Source organism: Drosophila mauritiana, chromosome X (genome assembly GCF_004382145.1).
Source record: "Drosophila mauritiana strain mau12 chromosome X, ASM438214v1, whole genome shotgun sequence".
In the NCBI taxonomy this organism is placed as follows: Eukaryota; Metazoa; Arthropoda; class Insecta; order Diptera; family Drosophilidae; genus Drosophila; species Drosophila mauritiana.
This window is the reverse complement of record NC_046672.1, coordinates 22,629,207-22,646,989: the sequence shown is the minus strand read 5'-3', so window position 1 is coordinate 22,646,989 and position 17,783 is coordinate 22,629,207. Positions and strand designations below refer to the sequence as shown.

Below are 17,783 nucleotides of genomic sequence, written 5' to 3'. Positions count from 1 at the left end.
CAAATGTTTCTCACGAATATACTCGTCCAACTTTAGTAGCATTATTTTCTTCTTCCAAAAATGTATGACTGTAACACTCCGGGTAAATAGGTATGATGACCAAAAGGAATTTGCTATAATTGCCACCGTAAGAAGTTTAAGCTACCGGGTGCTATGGTACATAATCACTCTAAATAAAAGTATTGCTTATCAAGTAAACGTGGCTTATTTGTGTTTTTTAACATAGAGTATAAAGTCAAAAAAGTATTGACTGGGGCTACCTGTCACCTTTTTTAGATTCGCTTTTAATAGTGTAAAGACCGTTTAAATATAAATTCTTGTTTAAGAACAGAGTGCTGCATGTTTTTTGCCATGTGCCAAAATAATAGATTCATTCCACCCGCAAGTTGAATATAGAACCAATTGTAAGAAGATAAGTACTAATTAATACTTAATTAATACGATATATATTACTTACGCTAACGGTATCGATAATTTCACTACGATGAATACGGTTGGTATTATCGAACGATTCAAGCAATATTAAAACTAATGCACGCCATTCTATAACGGTTTCGCCATTCATTTAAACAAGAGAGTCGAACCAACGACTACGCTTACATCCTGCTCACATCCTAAATGTTGCACGAACCCTTTGTCCAGATATTGGTTTTCACATTCGACGGTGCCCATACTTCTTTGCTGCATTTTTCCGCCGCCGGCTCTGCAACGAACTAATCTGCAATTTGCCACGTTCCCACGGGAGTTCACCCCACTACCTACCACGCCCCCTTTGTCGGTACGCCCCGTTCGGACGGTGCTTATGCAAAGCATATTGTTGCTCATTATCTTCACAAGGATTAACATGTTATCCACAGCACGCTCGGCCGCTTCCCATTACGCGTGGTCCTTGCTCCTGCACTTGCTCTCTTTACTCCCCACTTTCCCGCACTTTTCCCCAGCCAGCACTTTCTGACCATTTTCTCCTGGCCCCATCTTCCCGGCATTTCTTGCTTGCTTTGCTTCTGCAGCGCTGTTCCTGTTGATTTTTGCATGTCGCTGGCTTTGGTTTTTCGCCAGGTTTCCATGGACTTTTCTCAGTTTTTCTTGTTTTTTCGCTGTTTTTTAGGTTTTCCGCATATTTTTTTGGCCTCTCGCTTTTTGCGCGCTAAGTACAAGCCTCTTCAGGCAGCTTTAGGGCGCCTTGCGAGCGTCGAATGTGTAAGAAGAATTATTACCGCATTTCCGTTTTTAGCCTCGCGCTCCGGCGGATTTGTACGTTGCCCTTGGCTCCCTTAACCATCCGGTTAGGTCGTGCACCTTTCGCGCCGTAGTCCCGATGCTCCGGGATCCGCGCTTGATACCCGGATTGTTGTGGCCCTCTGGCTGGCGTATTGCTTACAAATTGTGCGTCTCCTCGCCAGCGGCAGTATTTTCTGATGCAATTTTTGCTTTGATGTCGCTCATACGCCGAGTTGCACGTGGCCTCGGAGATGTGCTTTTCGCTCTTTAGGCAAGAACACCAGTAGCTGTGTCCTCGGCGCGGTATCAAGCCTCGGAGCAAGTTCCTAATAATTATTATGTATATATGTATATATTATCAACTTTCTGTATCGCCTCTAATAAAACACGTGGTCAATTTAATAAATTCAAGTTAACCTTTTTTCGAAATTAGAATTCTTTTTTACGGGCTTAGCGGCCCTTGGCTTAACGTGTTTACCTTCGCCATCCGACACCTAGCCCCATCCACCCACTTGTTTTTCGACTTGAATTCTACGTTCTTCCTGCTTTGTTTTTGCGAATTTTTCCTTGACAAAGAACGCTCTGCTGATACAATTGCAGAGGTAACAATAAAATAAGCACCAAGGGTAGAACAAAAAGGAGGAAATAACACAAAGCGTTGAGATTGATTGAATTCCGAATTTTTAAGCATTTCGCCGCAGTCCAAAATTTCGTTAGTCAAACTGCAGGAGCGAGTGCACGGAACCGAAAACTGCAAAAAAAAGAGCACGAAGCCCCTTCAAGAAAAAAAACAAGGAAATGGGGACGATATAAATATTGCAGAAACATTTTGAAGTACAGGAATATTCAACTTTAAGTCGAGCTTATCCGCAGACTAATAAAACATCAAAAAAATGCTGTATGAAATGTTATACAAACTTTTGAAGCATTTGGGGGCAACACGGTATCTATGAGTTTTTATTTTAAGGACGATTTGTGAAATGGTACGGTGGTGTAGAAATTGTGCCATAAGGTTGCTTAGCACGTTTAGAAATATAAACCTCTGTAAAGATCCCCGAAATTGGGTAATTATTTTCATTCGATAAATAGATATACTTATTGACCAAACCTGTGCCGAGTGTAAAAAAAATACAATATTATTGAAATTACAAGAACCAAGACGATTGAAAAAAACTTCAACTTGGGAACCCAATTCGTGTGATTCACCCACGATAGCTATTTATTTGGAAATGAGGGGCGGAAACTTTAAAACCCGTATGTTCACGACGCTCGTCTTCCCGCTCTTCTCTTTCTTTTTAGAGCCGTAGAGTTCGAGGCAATTGAATAAGCGATCCACAATCACGAGTCAATGTGTGAAGGTGAGTACAGCACTCGAACTACACGCCCCTTTTTACTCCTGTTGACCAAATCCGGATGCCCAGATTCCCTATCAGCTTTCACAAACCGAAGAACACTAAAAAAAAAAAATGAGCGGCTTACGAGCCACATTGGACAGCAGCGAAAACTTCGAAACGTGTAACCGATAATTGTTTGAATTGGTTAAAAACTGATTAAACTTTTCGTGACTAAAACGAGTATTTAAGGATTTTTTTTCGGTAATGGCTCATAAGTAGGTCTCTCAACATTTGCAGCTCTGTTAAAACTCCTAGAATTCTCAATCTTTAGATGCATCTGAAGAATACGAAAAAACGTTGAGCAACACAGGCGAGAAGTGAAAGCCGGTGCCATAAAAAGAAACAAAAGAAGGCGGCGACCAAGGTGACCAGGGAAAGCCGGAATAAAAGAGTGTGAAGAGGACTTGTGCATATTGAATTAAGAGACAAGTGCAAGCAAGTTTGAGGCTTTTTAAACTGTTTACGTGTGTGTGTGGAGTCCTGACCGACTGCGGGTGTGTGGGTGAGCGGTTACATGAGAGTGCGAGTGTATGAGGGCCATTATTTTGTTATAACAATGGCGAAAGTTTCGAGCAATGGCCACAAGCTGAGGGTTCAGTGCCTTCCCACTTCTCCACACAATTCACCCATCGCCTCAAGTGCACCGAACACTTAACACAATCAATACACGCACGCACACACACACACACAGAAGGGATGCGAAAATGAGAGAGGAAAATGAGTTAATGGAAATTCTTAGCAAGTATTGTGATTTGACAGCTGCGTGTAAGCTTACGAGCAATAGGCGACTGCACGGAAAATAATACTATAGTCGACTTCCCCGACTATCAGATACACGTTACTCAGCTAGTGTGAATGCGAACGCGAAATATAATTTTTCTGTGATATCGATATATATGTCGGTGAATAAAATGAAAACAAATTTAAAAATGGCGTGGCAGTTTTGAACGGCTTGCTGGAGTAACAGTGGGCGTGGCAACATAAATCAATAAACTTTGCTGCGACAATGTATCTAGAATCTGTATGCTTAATCGCAACCTTCTAGTTTTTATAGTTCCTGAAATCTCGATGTTCATACGGGCAGACGGACAGGGTCAGCTGGACATCGCCTTTTGACCTGATCAAAAATATATATACTTTATATGGTCAGAAACGCTTCCTTCTGACTGTTGCATACTTTTTAAAGAATCTAGTATACCCTTTTACTCTACTAGTAACGGGTAAGTAGATCGCTCCACGTTATCAGTTTCTTTTGCCAGGGAACTCAGATTTTAACACCAATAAATGGAAAATCCATTAAAATCGACAATCAGCAATTAAATATTTATAGCTAAAAGACAACTCAATTTCACTCGTAATTTTCTACGACTTTTTTTTGCGTGTACGATAAATGGAGTCGAAAGAAAGGGTGCAAAAGATGTTAAAGCATCGACTAACTGCACAAAGGCCGTCCGAAACTGTCAGTGTAAAGAAGCCCGTCTCCTTTTACAATTGAATCTCGCTAAGGAAAACCTCTCTCCCGAGCTTTCCTTTTGTGTTGAGGAGGGAAAACTTCAGCAAAACTTGAAAAAGAGCAAGTTTGAGAGTGCGAGAGTATGAGTGCTCCAATTTAACTTGGAGAATTTGAGGGATCCCCAGGCGAACGACGGTGGTGTTTGTTTGTCTAATAAAACCTCTCCCAATACACACACGCCTCATTTTCCTTTTTTTCATTTGTGCGTGCACAACCCGTGGCCCAGCATCATTCATTCATTCATTAATTCATTCATTCTTTTCATACCATTCGAATGGTATGCATTCTATTTAAGCCCGTTTTTTGCTGGCTTTCTCCAACCGACATTGTTCTACAAATTGATGTTGGCCAAGAACAAGAAAAAAGTTAATAGGGACCTTCAATAGGAAAAGAGAGCATCAAAAAGTGGAGGAGATTTGAAAAACATTTCTGCGTACTTATATCATTATTTTTCATAAACTTAAACTATTTATTTAAAAAATATCATTATGTGAACTTAAAATGTTCTATAATGGTATTACCAAGCAAATAAGATTAGCCCATTGATAGATAATCCTGGATTCTGTCCTAACAGCTACTAAGGAACTTTAAGTTCATTAAAATACAAATTTTAGTTAATCTAAAATTAAGTATAAAAAGTAAAATTAAGTAAAAATTGTATGGAGCTGTAAAGTTATTAAACAAAAGAACTGACTTTGTTAACGACAATTCTGAGTGACCCTGATAAGTTATGCGACCAAAAGTACTCCTCAAATATTCGGGCTATCCGTTTTTGTGGTTTGTTTCCCTTCCCTCTGATTGATGTATTAAGCCATGTCGGAGCCTTTTGTGGGCCGTTCATCTCCCGAATCCGTCCCCCAGGATATCCCATCCCGATCCAGTTCATCCCCAATATCCGTGCCTGTCTCCATAGGCTTCTGCGTCTTGATAAATGATTCGTCGACGATGGTCAGCGGCAGCCATGTGCCATAAAAGTCAGAGGATAAATGGAATCAAACATAGTTATTTCAAAATGCAATGCCACTCAATTAGACGCGTAGCAAATGAATTTATCAACATTATTGGAATTATCTTGGCCATTAAAATCTAACGCTGTTCTGGGCATTTGCTTTTTAACGAGGAATTATAGCTGCATTGTTGTTTGTTATTGTTATTGTTAGCGTTAGTGTTATTGTTTTTTCTATTGTCCTTGTCACCAGAGGAGCGAAAATAAGAAGAGGAAAGTGCGCGTCTTTTATGACTTCCGTTTGGCTAAAATGCCGCAACGGGGCACGACTGTGGGGTAAAATTCGAACGGGTTGGTGTAGCGGCAGCTGCAGCTTCAGCTTGACTCCACGCTCGAATGCGCTTGAACCCACTGAAATCCGCCCAAAGCCACCCCCAATTGTCTGCTTTTGGCCACCGAAGGCAGCTGCCGTTGCCGAGCTTTGTTTGCAAAATAAAACTCACAAGCAAAATTGTAATGAAAAGCACAATAAACTGTCAGTTTAAATATGAAAGACTCCGCTGTCTGTCTGACTTTCTGAGCACCTAACGCTCGCCACGTCCCCAAGCGCCCACGACGCTGTATAAAAGACCGTCAGTGGTGGCCACAGTGGATTATTGCCAGTAAATACCTTCAAGATATGTGCATCTTTTAAAAAACCCTGCTCTTATACAATATACTTTAAAAAAACGTCTAAATGTATTTTAATTTTAATCCGAACGGTGCGTATAGCATAGCAATCACATACCCAGAATCAGAAAACCAGCCGACCAGACAAAAATCACTTAGAATGAAGTCAAATAAAAGAGCGTTGGGTTTCGTGTCGTATCAACCATAACTTAAAATGATATTTTCAAATAATACCCAGCAATAGCTGGGATATGTGTCATATTCGGTGGTATGCCCCTGGTAATACACAGATTTGCCCTAGAAAAGAGCTCAATGGCCACCTCGGAAGACAATGCCATTCCAGTGTCGTCTTTAAGGGACGAACGCGGGACTGACTACGAGTTAAAATCGTAGTTGCAGTGCAAGGCGGCGTCAAGTGGCGAGCGTTGAAAGGAGCAGCAGCAGTGTTCCACCCGACGTATACGTAATGCCCCACAAAGTCCTCGTTCTGCGCCTTTGTGCGAACTTGTCGCTACTTAGCGAAAAGCGAATAGCGCACTGCCAGCTGCGGGGAAATCAGCCGCCGTAACAATGTGCTGGGAAAACATTTGGGGTCACTTGTGGAAAATCTTTACCAACAGGGACAATGCTGTGAAGTGAATCCATAATGAATGCACTCATTCGACTGAGGTTGGTGTTTCGCATGTGAGTGCGTTCTTCGCAACCTTCGCGGTGTGCGCGCAGATTTTCTTCGGCTTCAGGGTTAAGTTAATACTGCCGGTGGGCAGATTGCGTTCCACCTCAATTGAATTCAATGGAATTGGCTAAATGAGGCAGAAATTATTTTTACAATAGTCCATTTTGAATTTGTTAGGGAATTTTGTTAAAATAAGTTATGCCTGATAACTTGATCCTATTGTAGAACATAAAAACTAATCTTACTATTAACGAGAGTATTTGGAATATGCGCATAGAACAGCCATTCAGAAATAATTGCTATATAAACTGCCCTAAATCGACTTAAGTAAACCCCGTTCCCCTCGTTAAAAGTCCTGCCCAGTGATGACATTTTGCGTTCATTCCGGACATGGGAACGTTAGCGATGCGGAGTTATTCTGCCTCCTGCCCGCCCAGAACCTCTCTAACATCTAAGCGCCATCCCCACTGCATAGTTTGTTGTCATTAACGGGCAGCGTCGCAGTCTGTCGCAGCCATGCCATAAATGTAAAATAAAGCGCAATACAAAAACAATAACTGTAACAATAACACTAATAACAGGCCACCAGGATGTGGGCACAGGGCCGTGAGTGGGCGTGGTCTTGCCAACAACGGCTGAGTCGAAATAAATAAAGGGCATCAACAAACAACAGGCAACACTAATCGTACAAAAGGAGTCACATTGCCAAACAACGTCCAGTAAATGAGAAGTTATGAAGTTGCCAACGATCGAACCATTATTGTTGCGCATTTTTTCGAAAACTGCAATTATAAAAATCAAAAATCAGATGTAACTGAAGATCTCCTGTTCAAGCGTACGCCACTTTCTGTATTACGATCCAGAGGATCATTTAAGCCATGTCCGTCCGCCCATAACTAAACTTGCATCCCAATTTTAATACCCGTTATTCGTAGAGTAAAAGTGTATACCATATTCGTTTATAAGTATGTACCAGGTAGAAAAAAACGTTTCCGACCATATAAAGTATATATATTCATAGTCAGGGAGTCGTCTGTCCGTATGAACGTCATGATATCAGGAACTATAAAAGCTACGCGGTTGATTTTCAGCATACAGATTCTAGAAGCCCCAGCGCAAGTTTGTTGGCACATGCTGCAACGTCCACATTTTTGAAAAATATTTTGATATGTTTTGATTTTTGGGTTTTTTTTAATATTTTTATTCGGCTTGTTATCGTATTGATAAGAAACTTTTTGCCACACTAACGCCCACAAGCCGAATATTTTTCGCATTCTCAATTCCACTAGCTATTTAACGGGTATATGATAGTCGTGGTACTCGACTATATCAATTTGTCTTGCTTTATTATACCCGTTATTCGTAGAGTAAAAGGGTATTCTAGATTGGTTGAAAATAATGTAACAGGCAGAAGGAAACGTTTCCGACTATATATGTATCCGATATATATATGTATATTATTCGCTTCAAATATTTATTGTGACTAATCTTGAGTACAATATTACTGCACGCAGGCAGCCGAATTACATGCTAAAAGGAATCTCACAATAAGAGAAAAAAACTTTTGGTTACCGCGACCAAAAGAGGGAGACACAGTGCATTGACCTTATTACATACATATTTTCAAAATATATATTCTTGATCAGGATCAATAGCATAGTCGATCTAGCCATGTCCGTCTGTCCGTATGAACGTCGAGATCTCAGGAACTTTAAAATCTAGAAGGTTGGGATATAGCATATAGGTTCTAGGGACAAAGACGCTGGTTTATTGACCCATGTTGCCACCGCAAAAAACTGCCACGACCACACTTTGGATAAATGTGTTGATATTTTTCACATTTTTATAAGTCTTGTTAAATTCTATCGATAAAAACAATTTTGCCACGCCCACTCTAACGCTCTTAAGCCGCCTAACCGGTCACACCCACACTGTGAAACGATTTTTAAATTTTTTCTAATTTTTCCCCAATACCTATCGATATCCCAGAAAAATTATTAAATTTCGTATTCGCATTCAAACTAGCTGAGTAACGGGTATCTGATAGTCGGGGAACTAAACTATAGCATTCTCTCTTGTTTCGTAGTGCAGATTGGATAAATGTAGTATCTTGAGTCACTTTTTAATTGTTGATAATGGAAGGAACTGATTGCTTTTTAGCGTTCGACTTTTGTTGTTGTTTTGGGGTATACAATTAATAAAAGAAAACGAACTAAATTTAATAAAAACTGGAATTTGTTAAAAAACGCATCAAGAAAACTCACTAAGATGTAAAACACATTGCTAGCTTTTACGCCCGTTTTCTACCACTGTTTGCAGTTCGCAAAGGGCTTCCTGCTAACGCTCCGCCATTTCTTTTCACTTTCAATCAGCTTTCTGTGTCCAAATTAAAATGTATTAGAATGCCCGACTGCGTTTTTGCGACTTTGTTGGGAAATGCATCACTGACGACGACGAGTGTATATGTGGGCCATAAATCTCGACGCCTCAGCTCATTTGAAGCAGTAAATGTTCGGAAAGCGACAGCAATTAAAAACGGCAAACACCGAAGGAGCATAAAAACTGCACTGCAGCTTCCTTCTAAGACCACTTAACAGTTCCTTAAGCGTCCTCAGGACTTACCCCCCTTCCATCGTTCATCGAGCAACTCTGTTGCCCAAATGGCAGTCGTAAAATTTCGAAGATTTACGCTGCTTGGTCTAGAAAATGACATAATATCTTGTGAGGACAATGGGTTTGAAAGTGCAACAGGGCAAACGAAAATGCTATCCGATAATCATAACAGTACACACGCCTTCTTCAAAACATCGTGCAAATCAATGGATTACTATCCCATAGTTATTTAGAATTTACGCGAAGTAGTAAAGATTTTAGTTGAGTATAACTCTCAAGGTTTTAGTATGCATGGTGCCACAATGAACTTAATATCTTCGATGCGTGCCAAGAACTGATTAAAATACATTTACAAAATTGTATTCAAGTGAGTGTGGAAAAGTGCAGCCAAACTTAATCAGTATCAGTTTTACTACCGTTTTCCCATGGCATATTAATCAGCTTATCCGTGCTCCGTGCTGCTACTCGTCCGTCTGAAAAATAAAAGAAAATTACATTTGCTTAGCCGGTTTTAGGTTCCTGCATTTGCAGCACATCGCAGGGAGTCGGGGCTCAGAGGGAGTGACGAGGAGGAAACCAGGACCTTCACTTAGCCGCAGAAAAAGCGATTAAAATTCAGCACAACAATTTACTCCGTTTATGGGGCAACATAACTCCGGGACTCAATAAAAAAGTTGGTCGTTATAAAACAAAATGATTCTATCAAATTGAGATTTGTGCAGATCAAGCGGAAATCAATCTGTGCCCCTCACCGACTTAGTTGGCCGTCATCATCGCTCAAAAAATCATAAATAATTTCGTCCACCTTGTTGAAGACAACAATAAAATATTCATTGCTTGTTTATTGAATGTAATTTAACAACACTTAACCCGCTCAAGGGCGGTCGGCCAATCACAGTAGAACGGAGGAAGCGGGGAAAGCAGTCCCAGTCCAGTGCGGCCGTCAAAGGGATCTATTACGTGGTATTTAATCAGATTTTTTACGACCAACCAACAATAAAAATGTAAATGGACACGAAAGGATTGGCCTGGTCGCTGCCAGTGCCGTTTTGCCAAAAGGAAAAGCGCCTGGAAAGGACCCAGACCCCAGCAACTGACCGCCACTAAACTTTTCTGCTACGTTTAATGTTTGCTGTACCGTTCTGGGCTCTGCTGTTCGGTGCTGTTTCGTCCTGTTTTCCGTTTCCTGCGGCCTTAAGCGTCTTTATTTTGGCAGTTGGCTGACTTTGGCTTTTATGGCCATATGCCAACGCAGCGCCATAAAGAAAAATATGGTTTTACGATCGGCGGGAGGTTAAGTGAAAATGTCCATCGATAAACCCAATCAGTCAGCAAATTTACCACTGGCCTGTGTTCAATTACTGGCCCAACATTTTACCGCGCATAGAGGTCTTGAGATAGAGACAAAAAATATACATAGATTGTGCTGGCAGGTGAGCTGTGCGTATAATTAATTTCCAGTAGATGGCAAAAACTTTTATTAGCTTGTTCTTTATTTGAAGGCTGTCAGACTGGAGCAGTATGAAATTTACCTTGCCCTCCTGCGTTTCCGGAAATCCGCCAGCCATCTACTCGCCGTCATATTACATAGAATAATTAATTAATTTTGCGAAACAGTCGAGCGTATTTGACTGGCAAAAATTTTGCAATTACTCTAATTGTATTTGCTCAGCAGAAATATTTGATGGACCAACTGTAGTTGAAATTTTAATTACGTTTTTAGTTTTGGTTTTATTGGCTTATTTTTACCTTACGATTGTCAAGGAATGTTTTTACCATCAACAATTCGTCCTCACATTTTAAAGACATACTTGAGCAACCGACGGGTAAGCTACATATAATCAATAACAATAAATACAAAGGTCTACAGCATTTGTAACTACTTTGATTAAGTCCAAGCAACTAGCATTTTCTTAGTATGCGATGGATTAAATTTTAAGAGAAATAAAATGTTCCCTTCTGGAATGTACATTTTGCCTCTCGCAAATCCGCCGCAGATTTGAGATCTCCTCGCAAATCCCCGATTGACTTGGCCAACGATGGAAGTGGGTCACTTGGCGTTTTCCATTTTCATTTCTGGCTTGCATACAGGTAAAACATTAACAGAGCCATACATAAGGATAATCTGGCTCTTGCTTTTAAAGCCATTGTTTGTCTCCATTGTGTGTTTGTGGCTCTGTTTGTGTGGTTACGAGTGTGCGGGTGGTGGGGGAAGTGAAATCCATAAATATTACTGTAACAGTAACCATTACGTTTGCCATGTCCGTGTAGCCTTGTTTTCACTTTGATTGTTACGTGTTGCCTGCACCGTTCGAGCTTTCTGCCTCGCCCGCCCACTTTTTTGCCATCAGCCCCCCTCCCCCTCGCAGCATGCAGGCAAATTGGATTTTCATGCATACTTGGTCACACGCGCCCCAAAAGGCAGCCCAGAAACGGATGGCGATATTAAGATTGGAGTTGGCGATGAATATGGAGACATAAGCCCGAGCCACACCCATGGACAGGATCTTGCTCATGGTGCCCACTGTGGACTTCGAGAAAAAATAGCCGGAAGGGGAATAATGTTTAAAAATATAAAAAAAAGTGGCCTTATAAGGTTTCAAACATCTGTTTGTTTAATTATTTCATAACTATATTACTTGAACGGTTCACGCAGTGTGGACATGCCCTTGAACTAACTATTATGGGGAAGTGTGACCATGGTTCAATTATTCGACTCAACGTGCGGAGTAGCCAATATAATTTTCAATATTCAAAATCGTCGCACAAAAAAAGCTTAGCGCTCAACTCTATCGCCGACTCCTATACAGCGTTTCAGAATTTCTCGCCTCCTGCTAAACGTAGTTATCTGCCTTATTCTGCGCCACCTTGTTGACTGTCCTTAGTCGCATTGTCCTTTTGCGTTTTGTCTTGTGTTTTATGTCCTCGCTCTGTGCTCGTTTGTGCGTTCGATTCGTTGTTGTTGCTGTCTCTGCTGGCATAAATTTATTATAAAATAATTTGCATAATTCGTTATTACTCAGCATAAACAACGTGAAATTAAGCCGATTTCTTTTTATGCTTTCGCAGAGCCTCTTTCTCACCGTTGCCTCCAAGCACACCCTCCCACTTGACTCCACTCTGAATCCATTCCCGCATCCCATCCGTATCCACAACCCCATGCCCTCTGTCTCGTCCTATTGCTGCTTCGTGTCTATTTTGTCAATGTCATTTGTTTTGTCAAAAGCTCAGCTCGACATTCGCCCGAATCATTTGGTAGCTGTCCTGCCCCAGGAGCTTCCCAGGACACCTTTTGGGTCGCAGCTGCTCGAGCTGCTAAATCCCGGGTCTTTGTCTCGGCACTGAAATGTGAAGGAAGCATTGAAATACATATTGGAGCCTAACTCCCGAGCCTACGATGGCTTAATATTTATGATTATTGTAAATCTATTTGCATGATTTCGAAAAAGCTAGCTGCCGATACAGTGAGATTGTAAGGGGTTTTGTAGGACTTAGGGGTGAGCATGAGTCCTTCGATAGGCAACACCTTATTGGGGACCAGGAAATGAATTCGATTTTGAAATTAGATAAATAGTATCTATTGTAATCAAAAGAAGTGCTTTCTATTCACAGAGTTAAAGCTAAGATAATGCCTTGTGATGTTGATACTCCCTGCACATATATAGATATTTAGTGTCAACTGTGGAATTTCTGGGCTTGTTCCTTTGCCAGCAGCTGGCCTACACCAAGAACTTGACCCAATCGGCTCCATTTTACATAGACACCCACTCAAAAACAAATATACACATCCAGAATCGGTAAAACATATGCAGGCGCCAATAGGTGGAATACATTTTGTAGCATTTGAATGCTAACTGAGTTTACTTTTCAATTTGATTTGGTTGTCTAAGCAAATAACGTGAGCCAGCTCGCAAGTATAAACAAATGGATGTACTTACAGTAGAGGGAGAGTGAAGGAGGAGCTAGAGGGCGGATAGATGATGCTTTAGATTTTGATGGCCTGTCTGAGAAGTAGAGCGTCCTGCGTTCGTCCAATCTCCATACAAAAGCACTACTTATTATGCCAGTAAGTAAATATTATTCACGTTAACTTCTACAAATAGTTCCTACACACAGATAGTCGCAGTAGATAGATACTAGAGCCTCCGACACTGGAAGAAAAGTAGACGTATAAATCGACATTGCATTGTTTGGTCTGCCTTCCCCAGACGTTTGGTGCCAGTTTAATGTTAGCTACAAAGAATGGGATGTTTTAGATCGTTTCTGTATCAAGATCAGATTACCAGTATTTTTTATTAATATATTTAAATATTGTTTTTTATATATCTGTTTCTAAATTAATAGTTGAAAGTCGGTGAAGCTTATGAATATGTGATTTCTATCTACTTATTTATAGTATTGAGGAATATTTTTATTCTTTAATTTTTATGCTTTTATTCGACCTAAAATGACCCAACTATTTTCCCAGTGCATTTTCCAGGATCATGAGATTTTGCTCTTGTTGATGCCGGGCAGAATCTTGTTGTCCTTCCCGTTCTGTCCTTCCCCCAGACACATACACATACATGCACACCCTTACACATACACATACTCCCTTATTTATTGCCCTCGCTGCTTACCTTTTGTTGGATGAGGAACAGGAAAAGGCAATGGCAGCAAAGGGAATACCATTTCAAGCTCTTTTCACTCTGCTTTAATGCAACCTTTTTTGAAGGAATTCTTGAACACAACATACTTCACTAAACTAAATTTTTAGCCTTAACAGTTCGATGCGTCTATAATTTTGGGTTGGAGCCTCAAATGAGCCATCAGCGTATTTTGCATTGAAATTAAAGGTTACATAGCCTAACATTTAAGTTCCAAACGCTTTGCTTTCGTTATTGGTCAAGTTGACTTTGGGGCGGCCTTTTCGTAAAATTTATAAGGCAAATATGCTAAAAATTGTCAAACAAAAGTTCAAAATTCGTTTTGTACATAAAACGGCTCTGACAAAAAGCAAATATTGTTCAGCGGCGGTCGTATTTTCCTTTTTCTGCTTTTTGTGGGTAGTGGGGTCGCCGCCACGAGGCCAAGAAATAACGTTAAAGCGGTTAATAAAATTGCGCTCATTAAAGAATAGCCAACTTTTGCCCAGCGGCTAAAACGTGATAAAGGTTAGAGGAGTAAACTGAAACCAAAATCGGTGGCCAACGCCCCACCATCAAGAGTTTTTACCCGCCGGCGGGAAAAATAAAAAAATCCGAGCAAAGGAGAAAATGGAGAGTACGCTGGAAAAATAAGAAAAATCAAAAGCAAGTGCACACCGCAGCCGGGACACAAAAAAAATCAGAAATCAAGAGCTCAGAAGTGGATACAATGTGGTTGAGTATATGAGGGCACATATGTATGTATGGACTTTCTGGCAATGGGTGCACTTGGAAACACCCTCAAATGTTGGCTATTTATATTAACTTGATTTGATATTATTTGAATTATAGAAGACAGCTGCTTCTTATACGATTTTTTTTAATACAAATGGATAAAATAAAATGATTCGCTTCAGCCAAATCGATCTAGTCATCTTATTTTACCCGCCCATATGAGTTTCCAGATTTTGGGAACTAAAAAAAAAGATCTTGGGAAATTCGTATCAATACAGGAAACTTTGAAAACCTGCTGCTAACTATTTTTTTATATTATCTATTTAAAAGGATGTGTTTTAAGTAATTAAAAGTTAAAATAACAGCACCCTTTGAGAGAGACTTTCGAGTCAACTTTTTTACAGTGCCAATGGTGGGCGCCATGAAATGCGGCTGAGCAGAAGTGAATGTCCTTGCCGGGACTTGAATGCTGCGCATGCTGCCATGAATACGAATTGCCTTTTCCGAGGGCCAGGAGGTGCGCGATAGGCTTGCGAGTTACACTAGCAGAAAGTCAAGTTGAAAGACGAAACCCAGCCCGTTTTGGGGGTCAACTGTTGGTCAGCTGAACACAACTTTCCCACCATGACCACCACAGCACCCTACGGCACCACTCGACGGTGGGCCAAAAACAGAATTTTTTAACCGGCGGCCACATGCACATGCGAAAGCCGAAGGGGAAAGCCAGAGAGCTACATTCGGAAAACAGGGCAGGGAAAGTGTAGGCAAACAAGTGAAAGAAAGCTAAAGAAAATGTTAATGCCCCTCTGTTGCTAGCCATCTCGCTCTGCTATTTATACACGCTACTCGTAGACTAAATGGGTATAGTAGATCCTTTAAAAAGTATGTAACAGGAAGAATATTCTTACTTATTCTTGGCCATGTCCGTCCGTTTGAAAAATGTTTGGATATTTTTTAATATTATTAGTCTTTTAAATTTCTATCGATTTTCCAAAAATCTTTATGTGACGCCCATACTTATACAATTTTGCTACATTTTTCTTCGTTTAATTGCTGGTCTTGTCAATTTCTATCCACAAAACGCCCAAAACGGGCACTTATTAACAGTTTTTACATTTTTTTTTATTCCCCAAAATCTATAGATATCCCAGAAAAAGTAAGTAAGGTAAGTAAAAGTGTGTAAGGTGTATCTGACCGTCGGGGAACTTGACTATAGAATTTTCTCTTGTTTCCATCTCCGTTTCTCTTTGGTACACAGACCGAAAAGCGGTGCGTATTTTCGGCTTCAAGTCTTAGATAAATGCACTAGAGGCTCTAATTAAGCCAATCCCAGTTATGTATTCCCCGTATGCATGTCCAAGTAGTGCTACTAGTTAAAATCCAATTTCCAAGATCTGTGTTGTTCAGTCAATAAGTAAATTGTGCAATATTCAGCACACACCCAACAGACACACATTTTCTTCGTATACTTCTGTATTTGCTCCTGCTTTTGCTGCAGGCAAAGTTTTAATAAAGACAAGGACAAAAGCGTTGAACAATTCAGACGCAAAACAGAAACAAAGCAAAGCAAACATTTCATGCTCAAAATAAAAACGAAAGCAACCGAGACCGAGCACACAGCCGCAGATACAGATGCTCAGATACATATGAGCCGGATTCTGGAGTGCAAAGTGTAAGCCAAAGCTAAAAAGTCAAGTCAAAACCAGGCAAGGACCATGAAAGTAACCAAACGGCTGTCTAATGGAAGCAGTCAAGCGTTTTCGCTTGCGAGGGTGCGAGGCCGTCTTCATGGTTTAATTTACCATGCTCCATCGCTTATGAACATACGTACATCTCTAAATATGTATATGTATGTTCTTGCGTACATATAGGCTCGAAATAACTGCTGAGCCCAGAGCTCAAAGAACAGGGGCGTCGTCTGCAGAAGGGGCTTTCGAGTGCGAGGCCCAGACGTTGCCGGAAACGGTTCAAGCGGCAATCCTTTGTATTATTCAATTACCTCGTGATTGAACTGACCCCTCAGGTGATTGCCCCGCCCACGACCCTGCCGACGCACCACAAACGCACCCCAAATCGCCTGCTCAGAGCAAATTATGGGTAATTTAATAATAAAATTAACAAACAATCAACAGCAAAGAAAGCATTGCCCAGCAAATTAGGTCCCAAAGGGGTAGGTAGACCGGTTCATAGATAAGAACGAGAGAAAATGCCTATAGTCGAGTTCCTCGACTATCAGATACCCGTTACTCAGCTAGTGTGAATGCAATCTCAAAATTTCGTCATTTTTCTGGAATATCAATAAAATGAGAAAAAATTTAAAAAATTGTTCCAAAGTGTGGGCGTGACCGGTTTGGCGGCTTTGGGGCGTTAGAGTGGGCGTGGCAAAAAGTTTTTTTGCAACTCGATAAAAATTTACAAACCTAATAAAATTATGAAAAACTTCGAAAATGGTTCAAAAGTTTGGGCATGGCAGTTTTGTGCGGCTTGTAGGCGTTAGAGTGGGCGTGGCAACATGGGTCAACAAACTTGTACTGCGTCAATGTATCTAGAATCGGTATGCTGAATCTCAACCTTCTAGCTTTAAGATTTCCTGAGATCTCGACGTTCATACGGACAGATGGACAGGGTCAGCTGGAATCGGCTATTGATCCTGATCAAGAATATATATACTTTATATAGTCAGAAACGCGTCCTTCTGCCTGTTACATACTCTTCAACGAATCTAGTATACCCGTGTTCACACCGTTTGGTGTTCTAGAAAAATCACATGTAGCAGAGTGGGTGTGGTTTAAATTAAAACAGTATGTGGAATTGAAAATATTAGATGGGAATTACACACTTTGGAGAAAGGTCGAGTTTAGGATGCGTTGCGCAGCGTGGACACAATAAATCAATAAAATTTACGTAAAGTGTAAAAATGAGCAAAGGGTCAAGCAGTTAAGTCCCGAAGGGAATGGGGCGTGTTTAGTGTTTAGCTTGAGACAACTGTACAACTCCATTTGCAATTATCTCATACAAGTTTTAGTCATTAATCGAAACTGAGTGGAGCATACTGACAGCTTAGTATTCATTGGCCTGTCTAATCCCCAATGCCGCAGAAACGCTTACCATTAGTTTTCCTTGACTTCATTTTTACGGCATCTGGCTGATGATCTTAAGGAGCCTCTTAAGTTATTCAAATCGCTTTCGTGTTGCGGTCAGGCGAACAATGTGCGCTTGCCAGGACTCTGATCCTGTGGTGTCGAATCCGCTGCAACATTTATGAGCAGGTCAATTGGAATTGCCGCCCATGGTGGCAGCTGTGACAGGGAGCCCCGCAAGTGACCGGCCTACCTCTGTAGGGCGTAATGCATCAACTCATTTATAAATCATACCCACATACACCCCGCCC

At 40.8% G+C, this 17,783-nt stretch overlaps 1 protein-coding gene across 2 annotated transcripts in view; it reads left to right on the top strand.

The window, feature by feature from the left end:
* Positions 1 to 17,783, top strand: part of LOC117147781 (chaoptin) — a 197,148-nt gene that overhangs the window by 26,712 nt on the left and 152,653 nt on the right. For both annotated transcript variants that reach the window (XM_033314819.1, XM_033314818.1), the window contains exon 2: positions 2,521 to 2,579. The gene's annotated coding sequence lies outside the window, so the exon portion shown is untranslated. The remainder of the gene's footprint in view (positions 1 to 2,520; positions 2,580 to 17,783) is intronic.